The sequence below is a fragment of the Mercenaria mercenaria genome, chromosome 7, assembly GCF_021730395.1.
Source record: "Mercenaria mercenaria strain notata chromosome 7, MADL_Memer_1, whole genome shotgun sequence".
Lineage (NCBI taxonomy): Eukaryota > Metazoa > Mollusca > Bivalvia > Venerida > Veneridae > Mercenaria > Mercenaria mercenaria.
In genome coordinates this window covers 19,819,526-19,845,189 of record NC_069367.1, presented here as the reverse complement: position 1 = coordinate 19,845,189, position 25,664 = coordinate 19,819,526, and the positions used below count along the sequence as shown (strand labels likewise).

At 34.0% G+C, this 25,664-nt stretch overlaps 1 long non-coding RNA gene across 5 annotated transcripts in view; it reads left to right on the top strand.

The window, feature by feature from the left end:
• Window positions 1-25,664, top strand: part of LOC128558450 (uncharacterized) — a 142,153-nt gene that overhangs the window by 68,236 nt on the left and 48,253 nt on the right. For all 5 annotated transcript variants that reach the window (XR_008371625.1, XR_008371628.1, XR_008371624.1 and 2 more), the window contains one exon: window positions 23,781-24,189. This is a non-coding gene — a long non-coding RNA (uncharacterized LOC128558450). The remainder of the gene's footprint in view (window positions 1-23,780; window positions 24,190-25,664) is intronic.

Here is a 25,664-nt window from a genome sequence, read left to right as displayed (position 1 = left end):
ATCCATGGTCTCAGCGGACAACACTGAGTTCAAGTAAGGGGAGAAGCAGAACACGTTATCAATGGTCCCAGCGGACAACTCTGAGTTCAAGTACGAGGAGAAGCAGAATACGTTATCCATGGTCCAAGCGGACAACACTGAGTTCAAATACGTGGAGAAGCAGAACACGTTATCCATGGTCCCAGCGGACAACACGGAGTTCAAGTACGTGGAGAAGCAGAACAAGTAGTTCAGGTACGGGGAGAAGTAGAACACGTTAACCATGGTCCCAGCGGATGACACTGAGTTCAAGTACGGGGAGAAGCAGAATACGTTATCCATGGTCTCAGCGGACAACACTGAGTTCAAGTACGAGGAGAAGCAGAATACGTTATCCATGGTCCAAGCGGACAACACTGAGTTCAAGTACGAGGAGAAGCAGAATACGTTATCCATGGTCCAAGCGGACAACACTGAGTTCAAGTATGAGGAGAAGCAGAATGCGTTATCCATGGTCTCAGCGGACAACAACTTTTACTGTAACAGAATTCCGCTTAAGTCGGGGCTGGGTGACGTGAGGGATGTTGCACATTTCATTACCGGTCACGAAAAGTCAAACCGAGTCTGCAGTTATTTTGCTTGCTTTCCAAAAGATCTGTCTTCAGATTTTATTACTTAAGATTCTTTGTAAAGGCTCAGTATACGTGTTTTATTAGAACGTTTACAGGTTGCTGTTAAACGAACAAAAGTGTATGAACCTTGTTAATACAATATATATAAGAGGAACATCATATAAAAGATGTTCCATAAGGATCTGGCTGTATTACTTTCAGTTGTTATTCGTGCGCATGCGTGTGCCATCGACCAGCTGAGGCAAACAGCTGGATTACAGTTTTGGCTTTCATGACATTATAACAGGTGCTTGATTCAATTAAAAAGTGAATGTTTTCTTAAAGGAATCCTACATCTGCATACAAATTTATTCATTTCAGTTCATTAGGATTCTTTTCACAATTTAGAAATTATGCAAAACGTCTTAAAACAGTCATTTATTTTCTTTGGTGTTTTGTTAAATCCTCATTAGAGGATTTGTTGTGCATTTTTCTTTAAGGCTATACCGGTTCTGTTTAATTTTAAATTAAGTAACTTATACTTTTAATTCGCATCAATAAATCAGAAGCAAAAATCATATGACATTGTAATCTCAATAACTTATTCATAATCAAACTTTACAGTAACATAAAGCATGAAGCAAGTTCCGAGTAATATCTGTTTTGTCACAGAATTAAGCTGTTGTTTGAATGCTATAATTAAACTAAATAAAAAGTACCAGTTATATAACCACAATATCACGTTTATCATATGGGTTTTAATTTCTTGTTGTATTTGATGGTTGTACACTTTAATAAAATCTATAAAGAAATCCTTCGGAAGCACAGAACGCAACAATGTAATAAAAATGCAGACCTGTTTTGTTTAAGTCCGTACGTGAGACAGTCTGAACTGAGCAAATCCTCCACATCGCCTATAAAATGCTGTCAATGACAACTCTATTCCATGCTGAAAATAGATATAAGTTAACTGTAAATTGTTATGGTTTGTTGCATTCCATTTACATGAAAATGATGCTCTTTATATCTTTGAATCAGATGAAATAATTTTTCTGTACATTAACCTTAGGTTTTTATTAGAACTGGGAATCGCTCTTCTAAAGTTTGGCGTCTTAGTCTGATATTTACAACTGAGTAATTAATTATTTAAGATTTAAGTACAAAACTGGTTCTATGGATGTCATACTTCAAAAATGCTAAATAGTTAACTGTGAATTTTATAGTACATCAAATTTCATAAGCATGGTCTTTATGACTTTGAATGTAGGGATAACGCATATTTTTCCAGTTATAATATCTTCAGAATCCCAAGGGATTGGCTGGCTACAGAGCCCGCGAAGACAAAATGATACAAATATAATTTTATAAACTGATTTATCACAAGTATTGGAATCTTTTCCTTGGATGCTGGAGAAGCATACCGTATATGTAAATGTTACTTACAAAGGAAGATGACTGTAGTTCGTACAAAGTGTTTAGTTTCTTTCATTATCAAATATGTGTAAAAGTATATACTTAGTTTTTTGTTCGTTTGTAAGAAGTACGTTTTCTTATGTTCAGTTTTGACTTTTTACCTGTTTATGACCTGAAAATGACCTTGAAATGACCCTTTAATACGACAGTACCAAAACTATTTCAACAGTTTACCCATATAATAAAGGTTAACATAGGTGTTAAGCTTTACCACACTACCATCGGAGGTCACTTTTTCCAGATATATAGGCAGACTATAATAAATATATCATTTTTGATACTTTTATCAATTTTATTAATAAAATACTAATAATAAAAATACTAAAAGGCATTGGGACACAATATTTAAAGCAATTTAGGAGGTTAATGAAAACAATTCGAGTTTGTGAATGCACTCATTTGACCTCCGACATCATTATACGGTAACGAGAAACCCTAATAGGCGACAGCCTCTTTTTAACTTCATGTTAGGTCATATGGACCACTTCCGAGCATTAACAAAGAATGCGATCAGAAGTCACATTTTCCTCAGATATTGGCACACTATAAATTACAGATGATCACTAATGACTGTCATTTGATGTTTGAATTATCTTCCCTTGACTTTAAACCAATCGTACTTTTAAATGCTGCAATGTGTTTTCTTACTCGAAATATTTAAAAGATACTTCTATGTCACGTAGAAGATCATATCTCACACTATTGGCTTTGACTTGCAAATTTTCTTCCCTTTACTTAATATATTCTTAACGCAATGACGCACTGAGACAAAGGTGCCTTTGTTTATGAACATTATAATACCATGAAAACAACCAGATTGGTTTAGATTACCTGTAATAATTCTTGTGCGCTTCAAGATAGTTGTCTCTTCGTTTAAGGTATAAACCACACACAGTTCGGATGAATTTTCATCTTTAGTCACGCAAGGTGCTGTTTTATCGCTCGCTTGTGACATTGAGAACCGGGTACTTATTGGGTAATAAGTAGAGGAAAGTCATTAGTTTTATATAATTAGAGTATAATTGTGCGTCCTATCATTTACACTAGTTATAATTGTAAAATGAGTGCAGGCAAGTGTGTACTAGTAATCATCTCAATCATGTTATCATTCTGTCTGATTTATTTCTCCAAGTCTCATTTTTTTATTAACATATGCTACATTTATAGAATAAGCATGTTTATGATGAAGATAACAATAAAGATAATGATAATGATGACGATGGTGATAATGATGTTGATGATGAAGATAATGATAATAATAATAATGAAAATAATAATAATAATGATGATAATAGGTGAAATAATAATAAGCATAACAAAAGCAAGGCCATTCTTGAGCAGATTGACGTAAGTTTGTTTGTTTGTTTATTTTGGGTTTTACGCCGTTTTCAACACTATTTCAGTTACGTAACGGTGGGCAGTTCACCTAAACAAAGGGATTCTGCATCTGTGCAATCAAGTTCTCCGCATGTAACTGCCAATCTCCCCACATGTATGAATCAGAGGTGGAGGACGAATGATTTCAGACACAGTGTCTTTTATCAAATCGTCACAGAGAACATACGCCGCGCCCGGGGATCGAACACACGACCCCGCGATCTATAGATCTGCGCTCTCCCTATTGAGCTAAGTGGGTGGGTCATATATATGTTAGATTTATATGAAGAAATCACCACCACATGTACACCAGAGCAATTACAGCAACAGACAAGCGTGTGCATATTCCACAACAAATCCTTTAGCGGAATAAACTTAATTTCGATACTGCTTTATACACTCCGAACTGCACTACATGTTTGTACTAGTAGACAATTTGCATATATTACACTCTCTGACCACAGGAAATCAGCCTTAAAAGTTTGACCACTTCATGTCAGCGCGCATTCTTTAGTTATTGGTCGGGACAATTTTTCGATCTGAAGGTCACTGTGACCTTGATCTCTGATCTACTGTTCTCCAAGGTCATAGAGGTCATATATATACCACAAACAATAATTGTATGGAGCTTCACTACTTCTCCAGTTATAGAGCGGGAACCGTTTTCAGTGTGAAGGTCACTGTGATCTTGATTTTTTAACCTACTGATTCCAACAAAACAAGGGCCATCTACAGATCATAAGTTCTATGAGGTTAAACTACTGTATGCCAAAACACTCTCTGATGGACGAATGAGCCGACCGACCGGCCGACATGAGCAAAACACTCTCCAGCGGACGAAAGGGCCGACCGATCAATTTCGGTTGGTCATAACATAATCTGCAGGTACAAGTCATTACATAATCTGTCAATTTAAGTCATAGTTATATATATTGTATTTCATTACGTAATCTATCAATGTAAGTCATCACACGGTCTACCGATATAAGCCATTATATAATGTACCAATGTCGCGTGCAATGACGTCATCCAATCCTGGTGCGTAGCACGGTCGTAAAAAGTAGTTACCATTTTTTCTTACACTGTTGATACTAGTATGTCGTGTTAAAATCGAAATAATAAGTTCCCAAGTGTGATTTATCGTAGAATAGCCCGAGTTTTCGTTCTTATGCGTAGGAATATATCACTTAGGCCTACGGCCTTCGTGATATATTCTTACGCATAAGAACTCAAAACTCGGGTTATTCTACGATAAACCACGTTTGGGAACTTATTATTTCTTAAATATACCGATGCAAGTCATTCTATAATATATCAAAGTTAGTCATTACATAGTCTATTGATGCAAGTCATTGTATAATATACCAAAGGTAGTCATTACATTGTGGAATAAGGTCAGTAATTCGGTCGAAAATGTGCTTCCGTGGTGTAGTCGAAAGAAGTCCATAATAAATAGATCCTAATTTTCCCATTTTTTTGCGCAAATTCGTGTAGAATGAGTGCTTTAATCACCATTTTTCACTACTAGAATACATTCTGCATGAAATGAGACGGTTTTCATACACCCCACATGGCAAGTTTTGCAGATCGAAACCGGAAGTAGGTGTTTATTGCGCGGACGATAGCAAATATGCGCCATTTTTAGGGTAGCAGACCACAACTGACTGGCATTTCACTAGGAACTACATAACCCCTCTATTTTCTTTTCATTTTTTCGTTTATTTGTGATAGAACTTTCATGAAAAATAGGTGTAGGAAAAAGCGATGTTCTCTAAAGAAAAGTAAAGACGACATGAAGTTGTCGTTTTTTATATGAAACAAAGAAGGATTTGAATTACTGACCTTTAACCTATAATCGGTAGTTCTGTGCTTTTGATAAACCGGAAGTGATGGTGTAACCTCATTTATCTGGATAACGTAGAATAAAGCATAGATTCGGCGTACGGAAATAATATTTTATGAATTAAAAGCAACCCGTGAGTAACTTTATTACAGTGGCAACATTTCTATCTTTCTAATGTTAAAATATGATATCAAAATATGGGACACGTCAAATACATGTGTGTAATTCAAAATAATGGCATAAAAGCAGCTTGAAATATGTGGATCACTTTAATCATGGGCAAATATCTCAAAAGCAAACACACGGACCTATGCATTTTATTTCACCATATTATATGCCATATATTTATTTACGACTGTGAGAAGATTCATCAAAATCTACATTGTAGAAAAAATTCTATTCGCGAAAATGTTATGAAGATTGTGATTTTCCCATAGACTCCCATTACGAAAACTGATTTTTTCAATTCAGTCTAGAAAAAATCAAGCACACGACCCTATTTTTTTTTTTAATTTGCCGAAGTTTCTAAGTATATTCTGAGGTTTTAAAAATTATGGTTAAATTAAATTCTATATTTTAGAAAATATTTTATTCCGAACGTGCAGAACTACCTTAATTAAGAAATAATATATAGTAAAACCATATTTTGACATATCGAAACAATACGATGAGGAATGATTTCACTCTGGCATAGCCCGTTTGAAGTACACACACGGCTAAATACATATTGTTAAGATATGTTAAACATGGTTCTGCTATAGCCTATATATCATTTCGATTCTGATATGTGCTATAAGTAAACAAGTAGATGAAATAGGGAAGCACCATGTCATGGCGCATGTATAGTGCCAAAATATCGTAGGTCGACGTGACTTCAACACGTAACTTGGGTTGAAGGATGTAGTATCGAATTTTTTCTAACGTTAAGAATTTGTTCATACTCTATGAGCTTGAAGAACATAAGTTTCCAAGACAAACAAGTGAATAAAAACCACGGGTCACCGAACTCGTTTTAATTTTATAGGGCATTTTCTTCACCCACTGTTTAAGCATTTTTGAAACTTTGTAAAATTGAAAAAATGGTGGTACTTTATAAAACATATAATACCCCATTTAATATTATAAGGATTTCATGTCTTACAGGTTAATATGAATACAAGATGATGTCAGTATTATATAAGCATAAATGTCACAAACAAATCTCTTTCATTTTTGCATGTTGAAATAATTACCCCACCCACTTTATTTTCAGTAGAAAAAATATATTAGATCTACAAAAAAATTCTGACGGTAAGATTTTAAAAAATTTTTGCAGCTTTAATGACACACAAAAATGCTTCAAAATGGAAAGAAAAAAAGTTGGGGTCACCGTGCATCTAAGAGATTTATTAAGAAAAAAACTGGTGAATTTTGATATTTTTTGTTCTTTTTGTTTTAATTTATAGTTTCTAGATAAAATAAAGTGATATCTTGAAAATATTTATTTCAATTATAGTTTATCATTATATGTATCAGTCAGGAAAATATCAAAACCAAACCTGGTCTACCTTCATAGATATTTGAAATTACCTACCCCTACCCCATTGTAAAACTTACGTCAATTTTAGGCAAATGCCAGCCAAAAATAAGGGTGAAAATTTTTGTTCGCAAAAAGCAGAATCTATTTGGTTAAATGGTACATTATTAGCCATATTTTAATTATTTAGCATTAATTTTTGGCAAAACTTTTGTTAGAACGTAATATTCAAAGAAACATTTTTCAAAATGGCGGATATCCTGAAAGAAAAAAACGCTCGTACATCCTTAACAGTGTTCAAACACGGAATCACTTAGGGAGTGTGCAGACGTCTGAGTCTTTTTCCTATCTAATAACCTTTACATTGTGTTTGAATTAATACCATTCTGTTGATTCATTTCGATTCTGAAACGTCCTATATATAAGGTGGTAGATCAAAATGTAACACTCTTTTTCGTCGCATGGCATGACGTCAGATTTTCATGTTTTCACTGAAATGTTCACGGATTTTTCATATTAGAATGCATAGTTTACCATTGTAAGTAATTATATCTACCGATGTAACAATATCTTAACAGGCCATTCAATTATTGAAAAGTTCCAATTTATAGATGTGTATTAAATTCGATAAAAAGGAATTCTTCTGTTACCACTGGACTTCCAGTGTTTCTCCAACATATTACATGTAGGGTTGCTGGTCAGTCCGTGTTTTAAACGATTTACTTTAATATTTTTTTTTTACATTTAAACAGTTCGTCAATGCATTAGTAATTACGTCAGTGCATCCGTTTTTGGGTTGTTCTTTTTTTGTGCATTTTATTGCTTCTTGTTTACAACTGTTCTTACGTGTTTTAAATTAGGACCATGGTAATTACAAACAACATTTGCAGTCATTATGTTAGCTTTTGTGAAACTGTCTTCCATTTGTGGGTCACAAAACATGTTTTCAACCATATAATTTTATTTCATCATATTACCTATTCATTTTTCTCTTCAGGATCATTTTTCTGTAGATGTTCAACCTTTCTTTTATATCGTTTTCATGAACAGACCATACAACCGCACTTGCTTATTCAATTTCTTACTTATTTTCAAAAGAATAACGGGGAAATAGTGGTTGAAACCGTTAGACTATTCATCTACATTTGAAAAGAGAGAGTATTGAATACTTCTATCTCTATTCGTTAACTGCAACCATATCCCACTCTTTACAATGAAGCCATCTTCCGAATTCAAGCTCAGCTACCCGTGTTACTGTAATCACCACTACATCAATAGAAGGCTGCTCTCTACCAGTTCTTAATTCAGTCCCCTACAATGACGGTTTAAATTTTGTACGGTTTTAAATTTCTCATATACTACCGCGAAGATCTTATCTCCAAATTCGGCAGGCTTTGTGTTTGCTCATGGGCTGGAACTGATAAATCTTGGAAGAAAAAAATCTCGATCATCTTTCAGATACATGTGCTCGTTTGTTGTATAGACTGGCTGTAGGTGGCTTCTGTCTAATAAGTATTGATCTTGACAATCGTTGAAATCAGTTCGTGTGATACTGAAATAAGTTATTTCTGCTATCTGGTTTAGTATATTCCAACTTGATGCACGTTTATGTCATACGCCACATTCCGGTTCGATGGTTACTTTTTGGACCAGCAGCATCATTAGAATGAATAGTAAACCGGAAATGCAAACGCTGGTGGGTCTTGGATTTGCCAATATGCCAAAAAGGTAACAAAAAAGTCAGTAGCCAAGATTTTCACTCACTCGTTTTAATCTTGCAACGCCCCTAGACGCACTATCATACCATCGGTTAACACAACAGACAATACCCTAGCGTTCATGACAATATTATGGTCATTCTTGTTACATTCTATTGCGTCAAACTTCTTCCCATGACACTGTGCTGTGTTCTTACTTTGTTATTTACTGGTTCTTAGTTTATATTGACTTTAGGCTTTATTTCGTATTTTGAATTGCGCCACGATTAATAAGTGCGTCAGTTGAGTTTCATTTGATAAGTGCTAAGTTCTGCAATTTCAGTTCTTAATTCTTAAATTAGGAAGTAAAAGTATCTTTATTTATAAGTTGCCGACATGTGTTTAAAAGCATTGACCATTTTGCAAGTCTACCTATTTCTCCTTGATCATTACCCGAAAATAACTGAGCCCAAGATACGGTGTTAGATCCTATCTTAGTATTGAAACAAATTATTGAGCATATCGCCATCTCCTTGCCTTCCACGACACGGGTATTTAAGTACTTAATGAAATGAAATTTAATTTTTGACAAGCGTTAATATGCAATATTAGAAATAAACATTTATTTGAAACCTCGTAATTATTTTCCCGATGTACGTATATAAAATATGATTAGAGTTAAGTTTTTTTTTTGTAATATACGATATCTTATTACATCTTTTTACAATTTAATAAGATACTATACTCGTATGTCTGAACTGCGATGAAATCGTCAAATTTTATGTTATGCGTATATTTATTTATGTATGGCATTTGAATGGAAACCAGCTGGATCAAGAGAATTGAATATTGTAAACACTGTTTTGTACCTACATGTACAGCTTAAAAATAGTAAATTTAGATACAAATAGCAGGTCAATCCAGAAAGAAAATTGGAATGTTCCTTTGACCTGGCTTTAGACCAGTGTCATGCAGATTTAAAAATATATATTTGAGATTTGGTTGTCTGGACTTAGGATAGAAAGGAGAGTTTTACGATAAACGTCATCCCTCGCTTAGGGGCCCAATATTTTTGAATTCCAGTGAAAATGAAATATGTAAAACGGAGGTACTACCACAAATTACGTTATGGAAAAATGCAACCATTTTGCGTCCTGATAGGAGAGGTGTCCAGATAGGAAAGGTTCAAGATAGGAGAGGTGCCCAGATAGAAGAGGTTGCAGATAGGAGAGGTGTCCAGATAGGAGAGGTGCCCAGATAGGAGAGGTTCCAGATAGGAGAGAGGTGTCCAGATAGGAGAGAGATGAGAGAGATGTCCAGATAGGAGAGGTTCCAGATAGGAGAGAGGTGTCCAGATAGGAGAGAGGTGTCCAGATAGGAGAGGTGTCCAGATAGGAGAGAGGTGCCCAGATAGGAGAGGTTCCAGATAGGAGAGAGGTGTCCAGATAGGAGAGGTTGAGGGCTGAAAATAGCATGTCATTTATTATTTTCAGGTGTGTTTTTTTATGCGAAAGATTTCCTGTTCCTTTGATGTTTTTGTGGGGGATGAGAATATTTCTTATAAATTTGAACATGTGGATCTTGTCAACATTTAGAATCTACTGGCATCCGAAACGTACGCAGCCAATTTTCATATGAAAGAAAAACATATTAATCAGTTATATGATATACAGGCATCGAAGCCGTGTATTACTGATTGCCAGTGAGATACTGAATACACCATATTTCATTTCTTGTCTTTTTAATTGATTGCCTGGGCCAGCTAATGAATCTGATCAGAGTTACCGACAGTTGGCGGCTGATAGATTACTGGGCGACACTATATTACGTATATTAAAAAATACAACAGATAACCTCGGGGAAAAGAGTAGCATTCTGACGCAAAATCATTTGATTTTGTATGTTTTTTGTCCATATTTGACACTATCGTCATATAAAACTGTACCTTCCTTTTAACATTGTGGTTCCCACAGCTTGACACATTCTATATTTATCCTTATAAATGTTCTCATATCTCTTCGAAAAACGTAGCCCTTGGAATCTACGTGTTTGTCATGTATTACCAGGACATAGAAAGGGTAATGCCTTGTATGATTTTTACGTTAGTAGCCGTAGCACAAAAACATATACATGTATATGTATAAGATGAATATTTGTCGAAAATGCTCGTTTTATGAAAAAAAAGCAGTTTAAGTTAAGTAATCTCAAAATTTTCTTCTCTGAATGTTTTGTTTCGAATTTATCACTCTCTCCCAGATGTATTACATTCAGGCCAAATACTAGATACATTACTGACTTCCTAGCCTATTTGATTAAGTCGACAACGTTTAGAAACCAGTTATAGAAGTTCTGTGAAATGTACACAAAGTTTACGCTTATGATATCGCAATAATTCCTGCTTGGTTTCTCTTACTTAAAATTCAGAAGGCTGTCAGTGTAATCGTGTAAATGAGATTTGCTTTCCCGTGCTCATGCCCGAACACTCTAATCCCCGTATCTTAATTCAGTATGAGAAATGCGTCAAAACGCTATACACAAATTTTCCGATGATTGGTTGCGTTCAAAAGGCTTTCTCCGCTCTGACGAATGAACAAAAAATTAGATGGGTCAACCTAAATTGAAAATTCCGAGTCAAATATTGGAAGCTTGCTCAAAGATTGGTCCTCGGAGAATTATGAATTTCGGCACGAAACATAATGAAAATTTGTAGGAGTTGTTGAAATGACGAATTAATAAACGAAAATGTACAAAATCTGGTATGTCTCGTGAAAAACAGGCTGCGGTGCAATCAGAACTCGGAGAAACAAAACCGCTGAGAAATAAGGGAAACGAGATGAATTGTTTTCTCTAGTCACTGGAGACCAATAGTGCCGTTGTGATAGAGCGGGAAATGGCCGTACACTGTCAGTTTCATATGAAAGGCTAGATTTATTGAGATTTAAGAAACCTCATCAAAAAGGAACTTAAATTGGCAACACCAATATTGCTGATAAACATGTTGACCTTTACTTCTGTTCTGAAAAAAAGAAGACTATCGAAAACACGTGCATTTTTATGTAAATATAACTACGTAATAACATTTCTATAGACAGTATTATTACGCGCCTCACGCCGGTCAATAGTTTGTGTTATACTGTCCGTCTATATTCCGTACATGTTTACTGGGCTAATAAGTCAAACATTTAAAAATAAAATTGTGAAATCAATTTCTTATGTTACGTTATAAACACTTATTGAGTGGCTTGTCGGTCAAGAGTCACATCTATTGTCTCATGACTACAAAATGAATCATTTTAGCTCGCCCGGTGACTTTGAATATTTATTTGTTTTTGTGGAAGAAGTCAAAAATGAGTGTCAAGGAAGGAATAAAATTTGGAGCAAGGTCTTATATTGTTCTTCTGATTATAATAAATTCTGCACTGTATTATTTTAATATAATTACTTATTAAATACAAATTATAATAGTCAATTATGTTTGTCTTCAATGCATTTGCACTGACTTTAATAATATGTCTAGTATATTGTCAATGAATGAATTAAAGTATTCAATCTTTTTTGAATGCTTATTCTACTTTTTGGAGGCACTATTAAACGGATTATAAAATACAGAGATAATTCTTTCAAGCACAATGATAATGATGTCAAATAACCACAAAATATTCAACAAAACTTTATTGCCTTTTATATCCTATTGTATTTAATTGTTAATCTTTTTAAATAAATTAGATTAATTAAGTACTGTACGGATTGCTTAAATATACACGTGTCACGTTACACTTTATCTTCCAAGTGGTATGCGAAATGTAAACTATATTGGTGAGACAAAGGATTGCGGAGACTATAAATGATCCTAGCTGTGCCTTGTAACATGAGACGGATGGTTAGATGGCAGATAAAGGCAAAATTATTGGAAGTCGGTCCTGCTTTAAATACTTTATATTTTGCTTCATAGGGACTTGTGAAAGTACATAAAATGAAATATCTAATAAAATGTTCTAAAATTTTAACGAAATTTGCAGATTTCTTGAAAGCCTTGACAGTGTCCGTAATGTTGGTCAATGCAGACCTTTGAAATGAGCGCTGAAACATTGTAGAATGTGCTTTAATAACAAATCAAACGCCGACGCCGAGCGCGCAAAACAATACCACATCTTTATTTGAAGCATTTTACGAGTATAAAAGACAGCAAAAAAAAAAACACATATATTATGCAGAATTGTGAATACTGCGTGTCTCTTGTACAATGATATTGTACAAATTACAAACCCTTGTGAAAATTAGCTGACAAATGTACCCAAAATTGTAATGTCATTTCAGACATTGCCAAAATAGCTAGATACTATCTAGAATTGATATATGGCATGACAAAAGATCATTTCTGTCACGAAAATTTAAGTCTAATTTGGTAGATAGTTTTGCCGTGTGAAATGTCTAGTTGAAATGTTGGATCCGAAAATGAATTTCTAAAAATATCTGATTATCTAAATTATGAAAATATGTTTTCTGTGTTGAAGTGAAACATGCAAAAATAAATGAATATCTTAAAGTCTACATGTAAAGTAATGCAGTTGTTATTCTTTGATTCATAAATTGCTTCCGCCATACTCCTCATATATAACAAACATCCAATATCCTACAATATCCATGTGACATAAAGGCGCATTATGCGCGCAGAACACGTACACTGAATACTGATGTTCTGGCTCTTCGTTATCTAAGTCCTCTTTGGCGTGTATAAGATGCAAACATATTTTTCTTTTATCTGCGGTATTCTTGTAAAGTGAAATTATGATGTTACATAATAGATTTAGAATTTCGTCATTCTTGCTGACTGTCTGTAATGACCATCCTCAATCTATACATGTGTTGTTCATCTGAACAGAATATGAGAAAGTTATCACCCTCTCATAGAAGTGGGTAGGAAAATCGAATCAATTTATTAACTATCTCGTTAGTCTTAATGACGGATGTTGGGATTTCCACACTTTTCCCGGAGAGACTGCGAAACTTCACATGCGCGCTGGTTATGTGTGAATATAATGTCGCAGCTGTTATTACGGAATTAGCACCACCATAATTGGTTGTATTTAATATAAATTGTTTTTCGTACATTATCATGTTATATATCAGAATCATGAGAAATATACATGTTTTATGGTCGTTGCTACGTACATAAATCAGAACTAAGTGGTAACAGTAAGTCAAATTGTGTTCCTTTTGTATAATTTTTGCAATGAAATCAAAAGGTGTGGCCTGATTTTCAAATTTCTCCGAATTATATCACCAGTCATATAACGTTAAACGGAGGGGCACCTGAAGTCTTCCTCCACCATTAAAGCTGGAAAATCGCCATATGACCTATCATGTGTCGGTGCGATTTAAATCAAAAAAAAAAATCATAAAATCATCAAGTTTAAGGATGCGTATTTTAAAACATATGATCAAAATAGTGCACTATGGTAACATGATTAAATATGTTCTGTAAATTTGTGATTAGCTATTGATCGTATTCAGAATGTTCGATATTATATTATGATCTGCAAGTGTCATATTAATATATATGTATATCTAATAGCAATTCTAAAGTCATTTTGGTCCAAATTAAATTAAATGAATATACATGATTAACCCCACCCTCTTATCACGACAACTTTCTTGACAGGAAACTGTTTATGATATCATAAAATAAAATGTCATGTATAACAGTCACTTGTAAAAAACCAACTTCCAGCTTTTTAGTGATAGAACATATTTATATTGTGCTAACTATTGTGCTAACTATACATGTATTAAGTAAGTACTATTTCAAACCAAAACCTCAGTACAGTTTATACACACAAAGATGTTAATTTAATTGTACACATATGAATTAGGACAAATATATAGAGGATATCTGGGTTTTTTAGAGTAAGATTGAAATATGAACACCAGATGCAATAGTTTCACGAGTGGCATAGCCACAAGTGAAAATGTAAGAGAAAAATTGTGTTCATGAGTGAAAGATCTTTTGATCTTACATGTAAAATAAACACATTTTCTTTTTATTTCATGTTTTGACTAAATTCACCCATTCTAAAGTTTCTTACAAGTCAAAATATATTTGATATTTTTCACTGTAGAAATACCAGATATATTTCACTCTAATATTTCTATAATTAACTGGAAAAAAAAACAAGTAATAAATCTTTAAACATGTTTCTTTGCAACAGACTTGTTCTTCCGCATACGGTTTACAGTCAATGTATATTTGGTAATTGCGATCTTCGCGAAATTCTGCTGTCAGTGAGTCTCAAACCAGGGCCTCCATGTTAGGATTCCCAACCTCTATACTAGAAACCTCTGCGCCAGCCAACTGTGGAATATGTGTGGTTCGTCAATAAGCACTACAAACGCTGAAGTAATTACCCAAATGTATTTATCTATCGAGCGGGCTACACTCCTAAGATCTGATATTTGCCCTAGAGTCATGTATCTCGGTAATTTGCCATGATTTAATGGTGATGAAAATTAATAATATCGCTCATATTATCTCGTTGGCAACCATATTGTTTCTAGCACTGGGAATTCAGTTATGGGTTGATTGTCAAATCGTGATAGAACATCTCCGAATGATGGCGGAAGAAGGTCGATTGTCACAATAAACATGTACATATATTCGATCTGTTCGTATACATGTTGAATTGTGTTCAGCTTTTGCAAACGAAGAATAAAATTAGCAAACGATCTATGCACATGGATGTCATTTCCAGTGGCGAATCCAAATTTACCCGACCCTGACAAACACATTTGTGGGCATGTCGTAATTCGTCAAAGACTTAGTGTTCTCTCTTGACATATGACTTTATAAAAGTATGAAGTATTCGTTTAGACTGAAAGAAACTTTAACTCTTACTTATCAAATAAGTGAAACTAGTAACAAGAACTCCTTCGAAGACCTTGTTCGCAGACGTAGAATGTTGAAACACTTAATACGAACTCATATTTAGCAAGTTTGCTGGTAATCAAAATCTTGCACCATATAATTAATTCGTGGAATGAGTAACAAAAGACTAACGTTATATTTCTAATTATTGCTCAACACATTTTTTATAATGAAGAAATATGTTTCCCGGTTTTCCCTACATCAGACGATCCATGCAGCAGACAATATGATTGCCCGTTAAAATATGAAGGACAGTATCACCAATTCTGTACTGCCTGAGGATACTGATTACACGCAAAATGCTAGAACACAATCAAAACAACGCTGATGACAATATTTTTACAATATTTCCCCAATTATCGTAATTTTCCTGGAGTCTGCGCACATTTCCTACTGTGGCCAATAAATTTCACCACTAGTAATTACGAGATTTGCTATTGTACCTTTTCATTTGTACAATTGCATAGATGACACGGAATCATTTATTGAAATGTAATTACTCGTAAAATGATGGATATGATTTCCAGATATTTCCATATTTCTAGTTTTACATGAAGCTTGTTTTATCAGTGCGTATTTTGCGGCTTGATTTAGCTTCTGTCGCGTAATTACATTATATCTTACATTACACTTCGTGTACATTGCGTTGTTGAAAACTGTTGTGATTTTATCATTCTTTGTTATTTTCGAAAAAGCTATACTGTGGTTCTGGTTGCAATATAAAAATGACGCGACAAGTTGCATTTTGACCTTTGTTAACACTGACACAAGATCGAAACGAAGCCCTAGTTTATAGTCTAGGTCATAGTAAAAAGGAGTGTACTCAATGTAACTTGAACTTCTGACCACGTTCCGTAAACTTATCAGCCCGACGTGGTCCTGTATGGATGGTGTGATTGAATCTTGTATCGTTGGAACCTGCAAAGTTTCAATTTTATCTGAAAAAAAAATCCTTTTTTGAGCAGTTGTACAAGTCTCTTCGTATTTTGCTGTAGTTTGGGACTGTAGAGTTTAAAATCACACTGAATAGTTGATTAACTAATTGTTACAGACATTTCGCATAATGTTTCATCAAAGTTATGTTTAAACTTTAAACAACGGTGTAATGTTTATCCCCGTTGCTGTAAATATTTAAATATTTCTTTCTGAAATTCATATTTGATGGGTTTCTAGTTGTATATGGCGTGCTTCACGTTAGTCCAGTAGAATTTGATCAAAACCTTGTTGTTGAGTATATACAGTTGTAGTTTCCTGATCTTTAGGATTCAGTTAATTAGAATCATGGAAATTCAAAATGACACCATCGTCAAATTGAGATATATCTGTATGAAAGGACAAGGTATGAACCTTGTAGTGGGCTTTATTTAAGAAATAATTTATAGCAAAAAAGTGTTTTAACACTAATTTATGCACGATGGGCGGTTATACGTCGGGCGTAATAATTTCACGAGGGCGCAACAAAAACTTTGACGTCACCGCACGTTAACGTGACGTCATTCGATCGTAAGCGTGTTTTAATAGAGAAAAGCATATTAGAATGAAGGTTATATTGCTTTATGTTGTTTATTGGGTTTAACTGATGCATATGGGAAAATTAGACCCATCGTGAAAATCACCACAAAAGCCGATAATACGTTCGGCCAGGTAAATCTGCTGTCGAGACTGTTCGCTAGTTTTCGGTCTACTCCGTATTTCAGGCCGATGTATAACCCTTCTCCTCCAATGTACCGTTACATTAATACTTTTTATCATATGGATTTAGGGATATTGTTAAGTCTAATTTACAGTGACTGCAAAGATAGATTAGAAAATAGAAACCTAAATGGCTGTTGGTGGTTTAATCAGAATACCATTTATAACGGTATTCTCAACAAACACATTATTATAAAACCAAACAATGACTTTCCAAAAGTAATTTCTATTTTCTTACAATCAGACTCGCATTTATAATACTTTCTTTGATGTTCATGATTATGAAATGAAGATTTTAAGTGGTTTTTTATGTAATCAAATAACTGCACATTTATTATTATGTCGTGAGCGGTGTCCAACTAGCTTAGAATCTTATGCCAGCTCGAAGCTCGAAAATCAACTTCATAACTTATCGAATTTTGATCCTAAGCTACACCTAAAGATCGAGAAATGTCAAATTGCAAAATAGCTTTTAATTTCGGGCCAGCTCAATGATCAAAATTTATAATATTCCAAAAGCCATATTTCGATCTCGTATTGAATGAACAGCCTGTTCCAAGATTGATATTGAAATGAAAAAGTCAAATATCGAGCAAGCAATTAGTGTCGAGCCATCTCAAAAATCGTACTTCAAATTGAAAAGCTGAATTTCAGTATAATACTGAAACTGCGATCTGCTCAAGATTCAAAGATTAAAAATCGTGCAAGATCGTATATATCGAAATTCAAGTTTTTATGCCCCCGGCATCTACTGATGCGGGAGGCATATAGTGATTGTTCGTCCGTCCGTTCGTCCGTCCGTCCGTCCACCCGTACGAGGTTAACCAAATGGGACCGTTTCGTCCAGCATCAATACCCTTTACTAGAATGACTTGATACTAATGCTGATGTATCCTGTGACCATTCCTCATCTTCAGACATCACCTGACCTCAGTTTGACCTTGACCTTGAACTTGACCTCGTTTTGGACTTAGGTTGCTTTGTATCGACAAGGATGCCACCGGGGGGCATCAAGCGTTTATTGAACACAGCTCCTTGTTAAAAATCAAAATAGATTATTCTCGGTATTATATTTCAAGCATGCTCGAATTTTCAAAGCAATCGAATTTAAAACTGGTATTGAATGTGAAACTATCTTTTAAACAGCCAGCTTCCGGGAAAACTCAGTACTGGTGTCATATGAGAAGTCATGGTCGTGACCCCTTTCACGGATGCTCGAACCCACGACCCCTGGGTTGAGCGGCCGATACATTATTCACTGGACGACGCTACCCTCAAAATATTTGAATTTCGGTCATCCTGCTGGATCTAATTTCAATTCTGCCTCGAAATTTCGACGAATTCTTTTTATTTAATTTCGATTTCCGAGTCTGTGCGAAATTCAATGTAAGCGAAATTCAACATCATCCTTTCAAAATTTGAATTTTTATTTTCTATTTCCAACTTGCCCAAAATATGCCGCCTTAAATTTCAACGTTTCGTTTTAAATTTTGAACTTCGATCCTCAAGCTGTTTAAAATTGACTATTGGCTGTAAACAAATCATATTATGGAGCGTCCCACTAATTTATAAATCCGTACATGTGTGCTGTTTAGCGGGTGAGAAGATATCAGTCTTTACCGTTAAGGAGCTTAAATTCCGTAAGAATTGACGGAAACATACGGGAATGTTCGAGTCTTTCCGATAAGGAAAAAAAACCTATACTCATCTGCAAAATGCTTAAAAAAGACCATTTTCTTCTTCACCTAGAAAACTAAAATTAGTATGAAACAATAGCTAAATGAATATAGATTACTATGTCGTTTGCAAAGGTCTTTAAGCACACATAAGAATCTATTTATTCTTTGTTAAACAGAAGAAATTTCAGCAAATTATCCATATTTTACTATATTTCTAATTGTAGATAGACAGACATAAAGTATACGCAAAAAAGACCATTTTCTTTAAAATTCATTTTTAAAATAAAATATTAATAAGAATGACAATGCATTGAATATTATCATGTCGTTTGCAAAGCTAAAATACTTATAATACTTTTTCCATGAATTTAAATAAAGTAAAGGGCTCCTTCTTTGCGCTATATAAAATATTTTCACTCGTGTGAAAAATCGATGGGTCTAATTTTCCCATATGCCTTTCGCTCCGTGACCCTTGGTTATGTTTTTCGATTTATAGAAATCGAAGATGGCTGCTATCAGAACCATGTGATAGACTGTTTTTTTTCATATTTTAATTTAATTGACTGCTTAATATCTGATAAAGATGTGCGCACTAGAAATTATTCGTGATCGTTTGATAAGTATAAAATCTTTTTTTTTAATTGTATTATAATGCACAATATATACATAAAGGGTTTTAGCACGATTCAGCGAGCGAATAACAGATCCTTTATTATTATTATTATTATTATTTTGTAAAATGTGTACGCAAAAGAACGTTGAATCGGAATACCACTTTTTATTATGCTGTCCTTTGTATTCAGAGCTAAGAAAATCATTTATAAAATCTGCATCTTTTCCAACACTAAATAAGTTCTGCCATATAATGTCATCGAAAAATAAAGATAAAATATTGAAATTATGTAAATTTATAGATAAAGCATTTGCATTAAGATCTGGTGTTATAGGAACAATGTTAGAATTATAATATTACATTTACACTGTTGTTTTATTTGCGTTATATATGTGTTTTGTATGAATGTCAAATTTCAAGTGATGTATAGATTATGTTTTGTATGTATTGCCAAAGGCAAGGATTTGGCGAAAATTGCAATAAAATTTGAACTTTGAACTTTGAATTATTATTATTATTGCTAATTGCTTTATTGCTGATGTAAAGAGTATTACTTTACCATTACATATGTGACATGTTAAAACATGTCACTCGATTGTATGGACTGCTGTGAATTCATCAATGAAAAAGTAATATCTCATATAAATAAATTACAGAGAAATAATTCCAGCTTATTAAAGTACAGAGTCGATAACGTTTTGAAGTCCTCTACAGAAAAAGTAATGATCTCTATAACATATCTTTTCAATCTTTATATTATATTTTGTTAATTATACAAAACTGATATTGTTTAACTATAAACGTTATGTAACTTGCCTGTTGTCAAAATTAGAAAGAACAAAGAAACGGCAATAAATTGAGTACGTTACATGATTTACTATTGCGAAAAAGTTGAAGTTTTCAAATGTTGTAGGAATATTTGAAAATTAACATTCCGTAGAAAACTTTAAAGGATTGTATTTGTGTTGTTTTTTCAAGGTTGTCACGTAAATGGAACACAACACAAGGTTGTAAAGTAGTTGTAAACAAAGAAACATTAATGTAATTACTGAAACAATCTACCTCAGATGAAACGTCATCGGAATTAAAGTATTACAATGAAATTACTTTAACTTCCACAATGTATACCCTACGGTTTGTTATCATGAAAGATCATTTATCATAAAAAGGAGTTCTAAACAAATATAACCACACTTCATATATTTTACTATCAACGAACTTTTAACATCTTTACAGGATAAGAAAAAGAGGGTTGTATTTATGATGGTATTTATTTGATGAAATTTTGGTGATAAACATTTCTCCAATGCTGACAATGTGTCATACAACGGTTTCTTGTTAAATATAAATAAAATCTTGTATATACCTTAATGCAAGTCTCTGTTTATTATTCTACAATACGATGTGCGTTTTTGTTACGTATTTACGTACATTCTCTCAGGTAATCTACTCAAAATTGCTTTTTCAATCAAACCAGTCATCAAAATGCATTAGTACCACTTTGTGGTACATGTATAATAGAACCTTGCGTAAAGTTACGTCATAGATACATGTCCTTCTTCACTGTACATAACGTTATTTTCCCCTTGAATTTACTTCTCTATACGAAGCGTTTGATTTGGTATGTACTGCAGATTAAAAAATAAATCTCGAACTGTGTTGAGGTTTTTTTATGAATTGATGTTATATTTTGTCAAATGCTGTTTTACAACATTTCATGCTTGATGAGTGCACTGTACATGACACGTTTACATGACCATTATTAGCAAGGTGTTATTCATTGAATAGAGATCAAATTATCAATTAAAAATGCGATCATATTTCTACACAATTCTCACTTGTGGTCCATATTCCTCGATTCCCTTCCACTACGAGGATGTCAAATTCAAATTGCCCCGCCCATCTCTATGGGGACGCAAATCTAACTTGCCGGTAATTACAGTCCTTTACGTAAATTGCATTCGCTTCTTTTCCCAATAAATTTGCTTTCTGTAAAGCTCGATGACAGGTTACAAGTACGTAATTATAAGTGTGCAGCGCACTATTGTCCGCCATTGATGACAACCGAAGAGAACTATGGGTAATCTTACGCGCACCTGCTGCTCAGCGATTGATTCTCGCTCATTAATGCGTTTAGGGCTTTTTGTGTAAGGTTGGGCAACAAATAAGAAGAGGAAGTCCCGATCTCTTATTCTCTATTATTTTGTATAAATCAAGTGCTAACAATGAGCTGGGTGACACTTTTGCGACCTTTCTGAGGCCCAAATTTGTTATTTTACATAATTAGGGTCGAGGGGGCAAATCAATGCTTCTTTAAGTTCTACTGAACTGGTAGCTTGTTTCTAGTTTTCTTTTCAATTTTTTGAAATTCAAACACACGTAATTCGAAATGCGCGGATTTATTCAGCTTTTATTGATAAAAAACGCATATCAAAATTTGCTGTCTGTAGTCTCTCAAACAAAAGACCAGATGCCTTTATTCAATGTTAAATAATAGGCCATGGCATTATGTATTCAGTACCAATTGAACACGGCGCACTAATTACATTTTTATATATTGTGATTTTTGGTATTAAATCCTTGACCATTTGCTCGCCAGTCTGGTAATCTTTTATGTTATTATCTATCCGAAAAAAAGATTGTTCATAACACATTATATTATTTAGAGTCATATGGTCAACAGGCAACATGAGCTGTAGTATGACTAACATGGTATCCAGTAACAGATACTTACCTAGCTTTATTTTACCTCTACGTACTGAGTGCCAGGCAAGGGAGCTACAAGTATCATTTTTGCTAGGACAAGGCCATGAATGGAACTCCCGACCTCCAGCACTCAAAGCGGACACTAATAGCTATTGAGGCGATAAATACAATTGAAATAGAAAATGTGGCAAGAATGAAAGTAAGAAACGAACAAAAAGAACATGTTCAAGAACAATTATAAAGTTCTGTTCAAATAAAATAATAAAAGTACCATTTATGTTCGTATTGTGCTGTTACAATCTCTTGTTGTAGCCAGTGTAGCTCTGATGTTTTGGTAAATACCTTCTTTGTCTTTTCTATTGGTTTCAGCAATAAGCCCCATTGGTAATTAGTACGATCGCTCCCACTGGTCAAAAGAGAAGTGGAGTGTATCGTTAGTGATATCTTTGTGACGTCATATATTTAAATAAATGACGAAAAATAAGTGCATAAAGAATTAAAGTATGTACTAGAACAATATGTAAGGAGAAAATGGAAAATGAACAATAAGAATACAAATATATGAAATATAATATATATATATATATATATATAATAATCAGAATTTGTTAACGAGCCACAAGAATTTGAAATATGCATGAGAAGAAATTACCGAAAAATAACTTGACAGCTCTGTCAGTGCTTCCTGGCACCCGAAACGACAAGGAACAACATACCCTGTCAGATTTCCCGCCAAAAACAATTAAAACAAGAGCTGACCGTAAGACAGCACGCTCGACTTTTCTCAGTGCTTGACTCTGAATTAGAGCTTTGCCAGTAAAATAAAATTCCAAGTTAAGAAGGGTCATAATCCTGTCAAAATTCAAATCAGAGTTATGGGAATTGTGTCTCCTGGTGTAGACTTTGATGGTAAATAAGTATTTTAAGATTCAAGTCAAAAGCTTTAATAGTAACAGAGATATTTGACTTTATCAAAAATTTTAACAAAAAATTCTATGTTAAAAAGGGGCATAATTCTGTCAAAATTCAATCAGCGTTATGGGGATTGTTTCTTCTGGTGTAGATTTTGATGGTAAATAAGTATTTTAAGTTTCAAGTCAATAGCTTTGACAGTAACAGAGATATTTGACTTTATAAAAAAAACTTTAACCAAAAATTCCAAGTTAAAAAGGGGCATAATTGTGTCAAAATTCAATCAGAGTTATTGGGATTGTTTCTTCCTGGGTAGATTTTGATGGTAAATAAGTATTTTAAGTTTCAAGTCAATAGCTTTGACAGTAACAGAGATATTTGACTTATAAACACTTTAACCAAAAATTCTAAGTTAAAAAGGGGCATAATTTGTCAAAATTCAAATCAGAGTTATGGGGATTGTTTCTCCTGGTGTGAACTTTGATAGTAAATACCTATTTTAAGTTTCAAGTCAATAGCTTTGATAGTAACAGAGATATTTGACTTTATCAAAAACTTTAACCGACGCCGGGGCGAGTGCAATAGCTCTACATTTTCTTCGAAAAGTCGAGCTAAAAATCAAAACATAGAAAGTTTCTTACACTTTAAACTTTTCCAAATGTGTATATTTGCACTGCTGAAAAGTTTTGTTGATGCGATGCTATTTATTTACAAAGATGATTCTTATTAAAAATAACATGTGACTTTTTTGCCTTTACAGGTTTGAGTACACCACTGTAATATGGAGAGAGTTAGACAAGAAATGGCTTTGTTCTAAAAAAGAAAAGGTCAAATTGCTTCATCTGGATGTACAAAATTGCGGAGCATCCGTATGATTTTCGGAGTGTTGTCTATAATAGTATAAAAATTTGCGGATATATTTCGGAGTATATCGCTGGAAATTGTTATTGAAGACGTCGAAATTTAGGGATTTCAAAATTTCAGTACGACGTGTAAATTGTGTCATTTTGTTTATGTTACTGTAGCTTAATCTCGAATTTCTGAATTAATTCATTAAAATGTGACAATGGATATAAATTCTCTGGATGTGTTCGAAGCTGTTAGAAATCTGGATTTAGGAAGAATATTTGTGGATATACTGTTTATATATCGGATATAAAGCAAACCATGTAAGTATAATGATTTTTACGACTGATAAGCCCGACTGAGCAAGCGCTCAAGTACCAGTCCGTGTTTTTTTGTTCGTATGTGTATCGTCTTACTTTAACCTTATTAACCGTTTATAGCCCATAAAACCACTTTTCTTAAGCAATCTACACGAGGTCAGCCACATCTTATAATGGTATATTGCAAAGAGGGATCGTGAAAAGCCTAAGAGCCATAATTTTATCATAAACGATTATAAAATCATTTCCCTTCTTACACTTTTTTATATTTATGAACAGACAACAACTGGGGTGGTATTGATGGGAATATCATGAAACTTGGAACAATGGCCAATAGTGAAAGAGCTGGTACATATCTTTAACTGTCTGGAATGATTATAAAATCTCTGTGTTTTGCTTGTTCCTCATTTCTTTCATAAAATGCCACTATTTGTGGCTATTTTTCATTCGGATATGAACATAATAGGATTGTTATTCAGCATTTGAAGATGCGCACTTAGTGTTTTATTTTTTATTTTACTAAGCCAGACAAGAGTTATTGTCAGCGAGTTAGTAAAAAGTGTACATAAAGTGATTAAGTGTTCTTGTCAAATATATCATAAAAGGTGTTTGACATGGAGACATGAAACCATAAAAGAACATTATTCAGCAAGTGAAGTTTTGCACCTATAATTTTGTTTGAGATTTCATCCTCATACCAGAGGTATGATCCTTGACTTATTAAAAATATATGTTAGGGGCTTAAAATGTTTTTGTTGCAAAACGTATTTGACCTGGAGTAATGAACTTTATAGAAGGAATGTTGTTCAGCATGTGAAGTTATGCACCTTGGTTTTTATTTACTCCCCCCACCCCGCACCCTTCCCCTTCCTGTCCCCCCCCCCCCCCCCCCCCCAAAAAAAAGTAATGTATTTGGACCTGTGCGTTGCCTACCTTGCTTTTCATCGCATACATTCTTTGTAAACCCGGGTAAACAGTTTGTATAGTGTCTAGGTGAACAATATAGGACCATTATGGACATCTTGTTTAATATTCGCATTAGGGGCGTCGAACAGTATTCAGATGCAGTATCCGTTTGTTGGGCTATCTTGTGTTACATATATTTAAATGAAATATGGCGTCCAGAACGAGGCTTGACAAGGATATGGCAGATATTTTATCAAGATGGATATATTATATTAGAAATATTTTTACGTTTGATCTACATTTGGTAATTTGTAATAATTTATATGGAGGTTTAGTTTACTTTTTGCTACGTAATGGTATGTTAACCAGTAAACGGCAACAACATAAACGTTGCTTACTTCTGTCCAATAGTTTCGGTGACATCATGTCTGTTTAAGAAAGGAGCTAAATTAACATGAATGGTCAGAAACCATGCACAGTGTATTGTTTTCAATTTATTTAGCTGCCTGTGACTCTTAATTAATTAAGCATCAGTATTTCTGTGCCCTATATATTTGGGAAAAGGTACAATG